Raw genomic sequence first — 8916 nt, forward strand, 5'->3', positions numbered from 1 at the left:
ATCCTTCTCCCGAAGCTGCAGATTCAGTGCCATCCTTTGAAATAAATTCTTCTCAGGGGAGGGGCAGGCGTCCACTTAGTATTTGGGGCTGGGACCAGCACCTTAGACCTCTCCACTGATTCCCTACTCCACGCCGGCATTTTGTCTTCACACCTTGGAGCACTGGGTTGAAGTTTGGTCCCTCTTTTCCTGTGGAGATATAAACAATAGCCTCCCCTTGGGTGGGTTAGCGCCCCTCAACACCATTTCTAACAGGGGAAGATGTAGCTCAATCTTAGACTTTTTAGTGTATTATTACTTCTCAGGTGAAATTGCTCTGAGCACAACAGAGCATTATGGGCCTACCAGCCAAGTTCATTGGCCCGTCTTTATTAGAAGAGAAATGGCCTGGTGGTGGGCAGTCCTGGTGGCATGCCACCTCTCCAAGCACCAAGAGAACACAATGGCTGCCCAGTTCTGCACGACGGTCTCTAGGTTACATGATCATTCCTTAGCTTTTGGTACAATGATATTTTCCAAAGGTTTTTTTTTTCATGTTAATTATTCATTTACTCATTCCACAGAAATTCATACAGCAGCTGCTGTATGCCAGGCGCTAGCTATACCAAACTTCAGGAAGACACAGCTCCTGGAACTTGGCCTCCTGATTGTAACAGTTCCATCAGCAACATTCCTGACAATTTCCTAGAGGTGTGAATCCCAGGCTATACTCGACAAATGCACGAACAGAGTTTCTTGTGATCAAATGTAGCATAAACATGTTCATCCCACTCATGAAGCTCCGGTTGTTCATTTGTTCAGCAGGGCACCTAATATGAGCTTAACACTGTGGTTCGTCACAAGGGATCCACAGGAGATTGAACTACAGAGAAGCTACTAAGAGAGGTGGACATAAAAGCTGACAAATAATGATGCAGTGTGGGAGCACAGTGTGAAAGATACTTCTTTCTGGCTGGCAAAGCCCCCTTCCCATTAATACTTCGCTGCCTAGTCAATTCTGACTCATAGCAACCTATAGGACAGAGTAGAGCTGCTCACAGAATATCCAATGTACCAAAGCGGACCACCAGAACTTTCTCCCACGGGGCAGGTAGTGGGTTTGAACCACCAGTCTTTTGGTTAACAAGCCAGCGCATATTCCCTGAGCCACAAGGGCTCCTCTCTTCCAATGACAGGCTTCCTCAGAGACGCTGCAGATTCATTTCCAGACAGCCGCAATAAAGCGAGTCTGCAATAAAGTGAGTCCCATGGATTTTTTTTTTTACTTCCCAGGGCATGTAAAAGCCATGTTCGCACTAAACTGTAGTCTATTGAGTGTGTGAAAGCAATAAGAAAAGTTTAACATATTGAGAGAATTAACCAAGATGTGACCCAAAGTTAACCCCAAAGGGAGGCACAGGGTTGCACCTGTAGACTTCCTTCGAAGTACAAGAAAGCCCAGCGCAATAAAACGAGGCACACTTTCTCGGCTTCCTTTAAACTAGGAAAAAAGCACGCTTCCAAATCCTGGCTGTAAGTCAACTGGAAGAATTCTGGAAAAGATCTTCTCCCTGAAAGGAGAGATCCCTAGAGGGGAATTGGTACGCCTGCGCCTTCTTCGGGACTTTGGATGCTGCCTTAGGAAGGGCTGTAGTGCTCCTGTGGAAGGGCGGAGAGAATTGCAGAGATGCTGAGTTAGATCACTGATGTCATCGACTTAATGCAGGAATTCGATTTCTCCTGAAGAGCCAATTGTTTAAAGCCCGATTGTTTGAGCTGCTGCAGGTGTGTGAGTTCTGCTACTTGGAACCACAAGCCTCCTAACTAACACAGGGAACAATAGAGGTGTTGCAGTGCAAAGAAAGGCAGCTCCGGGAACTCAAGAAGTATGTGGTTGGCAACTAAGCCTGGGTCTTTAAAGATGAGCAGCCATGAACCTAGTCAAGGGCCAAAGGTCATCTGAGGCAGGAAAGTATCCGTCGCCAGAGCAGAAGCTGCCAGACATGTGGGAGAAACTTACTGGCTGCAGGAGTCGAAGAGTGGAGCTGGGAGGCTGTATAGCTTGGCAGGGGTTGCAGCGTGCAGTGAGGTCTTGCTTGCTGCATAGGAGCTCTTGGGCTGGTCAGAACGAGGTGAGTGAGGAATGGATTTGAGGGGGACAAAGCTGGAGGCAGGGAATCCCAGCTATAAATTGCATGAGAAGGCAGAAGAGAGAGACCCCAACAGAATGGAGGCGGTGGACTAGAGATGGAGGGGAACAGAAGATGCCCGAAAATTCAGAATGCACACATGGGTGATGGTGCACACGAACACAATGAAATGAGGCATAAAAGGTAAGTGACAATAATTTGTTCGATGGCCAAGAACAACAAGCTGAACTTCATCCTAAATGCCAAAGCTATTTTTATACAAAAAAAATTAACCGTCATACTTGCTTTCCTGTCTTGTTCAAGAGCACTTGCTAGCTATAAACTAACCTTTTCTTGATGACTCATGGTCATCATTCTGAGAAGGGATGCAGCATGGGTAGGGGAAATGGCCAAGTCATGCTATAGTGGGAAGGGCCCTGTTAGACATAAGATTTTTCTTCCCCTAACCGTTTTATTGAGCTGTAATGAACACCTATACACTTGCATAGGTCAGTCATATTTAAAAAGAGTTGTCGATGCTTCACCACAATCAGTTCTAGAACATCCCCCCCCCCTAGACATAAGATTTGGGCTTCTTCCCTTCTCTGCCACCGGCTAAGCTGTGTGACCATGGAAAAGACACCATGTCTTTCTGAGCGTTTGCTCGCTCCTCAGCTGCCTGCTTCCTAGGCTTTCGTTGGAGATGGAGTGAGATCACGTGAAAGAGGTTGGTAAACCTGAAGGCAGCCCTCGAGTGAGGTACTGTCACCCTTGTTCTACAGTGAAGTGACAGGCAACACAGCTCTGTGTCTGCTCTGGAGACCCCTGGTCTTCTCCCTCCGGTTAGCTTGTTATCTCTGTGCTCCCAAAATGCTTTTCTCGCGAAGAGGCCTCTCGCCTAAACCGCTCCTTCTTTCAGGGCCATGGGCTAGGAAATCCGAAGTCAAGCCTCTTAACTTCTTGATGCAGTGTAACCCAGGAAGACTCCTTGTGGAGGTCCAAGGACCTGGCTTTAGTGCAGGAGGTTGGTGTCAGCTATTTTGGGTGCTCGAAGGCCTTTTTCACTTCCGGATTTGGTGCTGCATTCCACAGAACTGAGGTTGTCAGATGTCTGACTTCCAGTTAAGTGGGACGTTAACTACGGTGCTTTTATATTGCCAAATGGACGGCTCAGTTTTAACTCTTCCCTGCTTTGTCAGTTCTCGTTTACCACTCCGTACCCAGTTTTTCTATGATTGCGTGCACAGATGTACCTTCACCCCTGAACTACACACTGTGACACACATTCAGATCCAAAATACCTGAATGTCACTGAAACTCTTACATGTCCTTTCCTCCCTGAAGGGTTTAAAGTCCCTAAGCCTTCTTCACACTCCTGTGACATTGGAAGGGGCTCTTGACTGGCATACTAAGGGGCTTGCAGCAGCTAACACTGCTTGTGAGCAGCTGGATACTTAGATAACTAGGTGAGAAGGTCTATAGTACAGTGCTTAAAGCACCAACGTGTGAGTCGGGTCTCTTGAGCTTGGGCGTATTACATAACCTCTCTGAGTCTCAATGACCTCATCTGTAAAATAAGAGTAATGTCTTATTACAATGTAGCGATGCATATAAAGCACTCATCGTGGATCTTGGAGCCAGGAAAGTGCCCAGTAAATGGAAGATGATGATATTGATTAGACAAACCAGTCCTGGAGAATAGTAAGGCTAAGGGGAGCCGGCTCTGGATGCCATGGGACCAAAGGAGAAGACAGGGATTGTTAGGAGATGGGGAGCAGAGGATTCTAGAAGAGGGTTGGGTGCTGGAGTAGAGTGGGTTCCGGACCAGAGGCTGGCTTTTGGATTATCCAGTGAGAGGAAGGAGCTCCTGGGATCTGACCTGTGGTAGGTTTGAGGTGTAGAGATGGGAGAGGCTAAGAGATTCACTACATCCTCCAGGGACCACAGCCAAATAGGAAATCTTCAGAGCAAGAAACTCCCCCATCTATTTCATCCCAGGCCCAGTGCCTCCTCGCTGACATATTCTTCTTTCCAAGTGCCCACCAGGTTTCTCTGGGTAGTGGTTTAAAGATGTCCACAAAGTCTTTGGTATGCCCTCATCCCCCAAATCCCTAACAAATGGAATCTATTTCTCTTCCTCCTGAACCTTTATTGGCTCTTGGCTACTCAGACCAACCGAGTACAGCTAAACGGACACTGTTAGCATCCTGGGGCGAACCTTAAGAAGTTTTCAGCGTCCACTTGCTTTATTGTCTCCCTAGGCAAACATGTAACAAGCCCAGTCGTTCTCCTAGGAACGTGATATCCAAAGACCCTGAGATGACTTGGAGAGGCTAAAGGTGCCCATCCGAGTCTAGTTTTCCCAGTCAAGGTGCTAGGCACATGAATAAAGCCACCTTGGACCATGCATGTTGCCCAGCCCAGGCACCGGCTGAATATGACTGGGTGACTCCAGTCAATGCCATAAGGAGCGAAAGAATCACCCAGCTGAGCCCTAGCCACAATTTTGATCCACACATTTATGGGACATAAATAAAATGGCTTTTATTTTGAGAAGCTCAATTTTAGAATGGCTTATTACATGTCAGTAATAACAGAAAGCCTTTCATGTTTATCCTTAGAGGATAAAATAAGGTTTATCTTTAATATTTTGAATGGGCACAAAGGGATAAAGATGGCTCTTCATCAAAAATTTCTTTTTTTCCTCTTCAATTTTCTAGATTTTATTTTTCCTCCCCCCCCCCCCGCCCCCAAAACCATTTGATTAGGAGCTAATCCAAACATCAGACCATTCCATAGTGCAATCACATCAAACATTTCTTGGGGCAGGGAATATCATCAGTCACAGCTACTGATTAGAAGCCTAACAACCTAGAGAAACAAAGCCAGGGAGACACTCATATGGATAAGAAAGAGCTTTATTTAAAAAGTAATTGTATATTAAGAAAACATGCCAGCCCAGTCCAGATCAAGTCCATAAGTCCAATATTAGCCCATATGTCCGATACCAGTCTATCCATTCCTCTTCAGACTCATGAAGCCATGCAATAATGCCAAATGCAGGAAGACCACAGGCCAGTGTGTGGTAAGTCTTGTAGATCCAGTGGCAGTGGAACATCTCACCACTGACATGAGTCTCCACGTTGCTCCTCCAGCCCCAGGACTCTGGCTCCATCAGCGTGGCTCCATCAGTGTAGCTCCATGTGGCTTTTCAACAGGAATGTGTAGCAGAGAGAGTGTATTTGGCCTCCAGTGAGTTATTTATCTCCTTGGAGCCTCCAAATTCAGCCATCAGGCTGCGACCTGATTGGCTAGACTCCACCCCTTTGCAAGTTGACAGGAGAGTATGTAACTGCCACTCCTGGGAAGGGGAATTGACTACAACTCATCTCACTCCTAGAAGAGTGGACTCTACACATGGAACTCTTGGATCAAGGAGAGAACTTTGGCAAATCACTGAGTTTTGAAGAGAGTGGGAGACACCAGAGCTGGAAGAACTGGAGTTAGGGACGCAGAACACAGTTTCTAGGAGTTAACAGTTTCTCTGAGGACCAGCACTGTTTGCCTTCCGTCATAAGGGGGGACACAAGTCATAATGAGAGTCTGGGATGTGTGAACACGACTTTCAACACCCAGAACTCCAAATCAGGCAAACCGAATCCTGGTGAAGGGCAGGTCTTCCCTCCCCTAGACTCTTTCTCTGAAGTGTTTAAAAAAATTTTTTTTTAAAATTATTGTCCCTTCAAGTTTTCATCATCCTTGTTGCTGAAGACAGGAGCACACTCCAATCATGAGTCTCTCTAAGTCCTCTGGAATTCTGTCCCTAGAAGTTCCACTGTCTTTACCCGGTGGCTACTTCCCATCATTCTGGGAGAAAAGACAGTCCAGCACCATAATCTTTAGACACAAGAGGGAAACTGAGCTCGGAGAAATGGGCATGCACGGAACGCCTAGCTCTCAGAGCCAGTCGGATGGGGTGGGAGCATTTCAAAGGGATCCGGTGTCTGTCCCGGGCACTTACAGTCGAGAACAGATGAGGGTTTGGCATCTATCTTCCTCCAAAGTGGGTGGGGGAAGGCAGAGAGCGATGACTAAGCAGGATCTGAGCAATTCTAGCACAATGCTGCTCAAAGAACCAAAGAGACAGAGTGGAAGAGGCCTCTTGGTGGAGGTGATAGGCACGCATCGAGAAGGAGGGGTGAAAGAGGATATCCTAGATGCAATGTCTTGTGCAAAACTTCAGAGGCAGAGACAAGCACTGTTCATGTTCAAGGCATGATAAGAAAATTGCTGAAGAGGCCGGAGAGGTCTGATTAGGAAAGTGGAGGGAGGGGAGGTATAATTAATAAGAGTCTGGCCACACTCTCAGGGACTGTTTCCTTTGCTGAGTCTGAGTCCTCTGATCCCAGGACCAAGTCTCCAGCTCCTCCCAGTCCCACCCTTACATTCTCCACTCCCATCTGCTCCTCTGGCTCCACAAGGATTCTCGCTGCCCTTGCAATAGCTGCATTTGCTGGTGGTTACTTTGTGCCAGGAATTACACGCAACGGTCTGTGTGCGTGCTCTCCTCGGCCCTTCTAGGCAACACTAGGAGGGTGGTCTGCACTTTAAAGGCGAGCAAATTGTGAGACAGAGCCAGGGGTGGGGGGCAGGTTGGAAGAGGTTTGGTCCTTGGCCCTCGGGAGTCCCCCCGGCCCTCCTGAGTGGCACCTCGGGAAGGAGGCCAGGCTGTTTGGACACCAGGCTGATGTTTACACCCTCTTCTCTACTGGCGGCTGCCTCGTGGAAGGGATTCGCTGCATGACTGGTGGGGCCCAGGGCAAATGGAAGGGCAGACCTCGTGCTAGAAAAGGGGCCGTGGGTTTCAAGATGGAGACCACAGAGCAGGAAACTAAGGGCAGGGCCTTTCAGAGATTGGCATGATGTGTGACCTGCACAGGTGCCCCCACCCCCCACCCCACAGCTGGGCCTGGCTGTGGGGGGCACTGCGGAGACTCAGGAAGTGCGTCTTAACTGCCGCCAGCAGGCTCTCCCTTTCTGCACCTTTGCCTTCCCACTCCCCTGGGATCAATCTCTTAGGAAGCGTATTCAGGGAGGACCGGGAGGGAAAGGCAGGATTGGCATTGCCAATGGGGAAGGCGGGTAAAGCTGCCCCTGGGCTAATCTGTCTTCAAAGGACCCCACCTGCCCAGCCCCCCTAATATTCAAGGAGGAGCTCCTTGCAGGTGCAGTTGATGTCGGTCTCCTGGCTAATAGCATGAGGCTCTGCGTCCACACAGTGCCTTGTGAATGGGCTGAATCAGCAGGACTCCTTCAGTCCTTCCTTTACCTCATATTGCTGTGTGGCCAGCACTCAGGGAGGTCCTGAGGGCAGGAAGCAGAGGAAGTACAAGGAAAGTCAAGGTTCTTACCCTCAAGGAATTGCACCCAGTTTGGGGCTCTAAGATTTCGAAGCAGTAAATAACCAGAAGGCAATGTCAAACAACAAATAATGCCACGATGAAGCGCTAAAATATTTGTCACGAATGTTGCCTGTGTCGCTGGAAGGGGGTGAGGCCAAGTTGGGTTGGTGTAAACCAAGTCAGAGCTTTTGTGAGACACTCGTATCCGAGTTAGGCCTAAAGCAGAGGGTAGCCATCAGAAACCAAAATGAAACCCCAGTTGCTCTCCGGTGGGTTCTGACTGTTGGAGACCCCACGTAGGCCAGAGCAGAACTTTATGTTGCTAGATCTTTCTTCTGAGGCACCCCTGGGTGAACTCAACCTTCAGCCCTTTGGTTAACACCTAGGTAGCACCCAGGGGCCCAGGACTTGGAAACAGGGGCAGCAGAAGGAGTTCAAAGGTGCGGTGTCCTAGGGAGTGGGAATGTAAGCCAAGCCAGCATGATGACCACTGTGGGAACGTGCGAGGTGGCCGGAAGGGCTGAGCCCAGGGTGGGTGCTGGGGAGAGGAGTGAACTTGGGGAGCCAGATAGCTCAGATTCAGGTCTGGCTCTGAGGACAACCATGTGGTCTGGGGCAATATGGACCATTTCTGAGTCTAGATTTAAAATATTTGTTATTAAAAGTTTCTGCTCATGTAGGTCTCCAGGTGGTCAAGCGTGGTGTGTGCCTGACCCAGCTGTGGTGTCCTACACCACCTCACACCCGTGCGAAGGTGGACAACTGAATAAGGAAGACTCTAGGAGAATCAATGCGTTTGAATGGTGATGCTGGAGAAAGCGCCAGGGGCTGCCAAAGGGACACACCGGTCTGTCTTGGAAGAAGTAAGACCTGATGCTCCTTAGCGGCAGGGATGGCAAGGCTTCTGTACCTACTCTGGATATACTGTCAGGAGAGACCAGACCCTGGAGAAGGACATCATGTTTGGTGAAGAGGAGGGGTGGCGACAAAGAGGAAGGTCCTTGATGTAATAGATGGACATTGTGGCAGCATCCATGGGCTGAGGCGTGGGAACAATCGCGAGGATGCTGCTGGAGTGGGCAGCATTCACTCGGTTGTGCCCAGGATTGCTATGGGCTGGAGCCCCTGGGCTGAGGTGTGGGAACAATCGCGAGGATGGTGCTGGAGCGGGCAGCGATTCACTCTCTGGTGCCCAGGGTTGCTATGGGCTGGAGCCGTCTCAATGGCACCTAGCAACAACAACAGCAACAACAATTAACATCAAGGTTGTAGGTTTGAACCCACTTCTCTGTACCACAGAAGAAAAGCCCTGGCCAGGTGCTTCCACTAAGGTCACTATGGAGAAACCCCCCTGGGCCAGTTCTACCGTGCCACTCAGGGCCGTGATGAGTTGGAATCCGCTGGAA

The sequence above is a fragment of the Echinops telfairi genome, unplaced genomic scaffold (genome assembly GCF_000313985.2).
Source record: "Echinops telfairi isolate 266 unplaced genomic scaffold, ASM31398v2 ScPeMD7_7425;HRSCAF=8463, whole genome shotgun sequence".
NCBI classification, from domain to species: domain Eukaryota; kingdom Metazoa; phylum Chordata; class Mammalia; order Afrosoricida; family Tenrecidae; genus Echinops; species Echinops telfairi.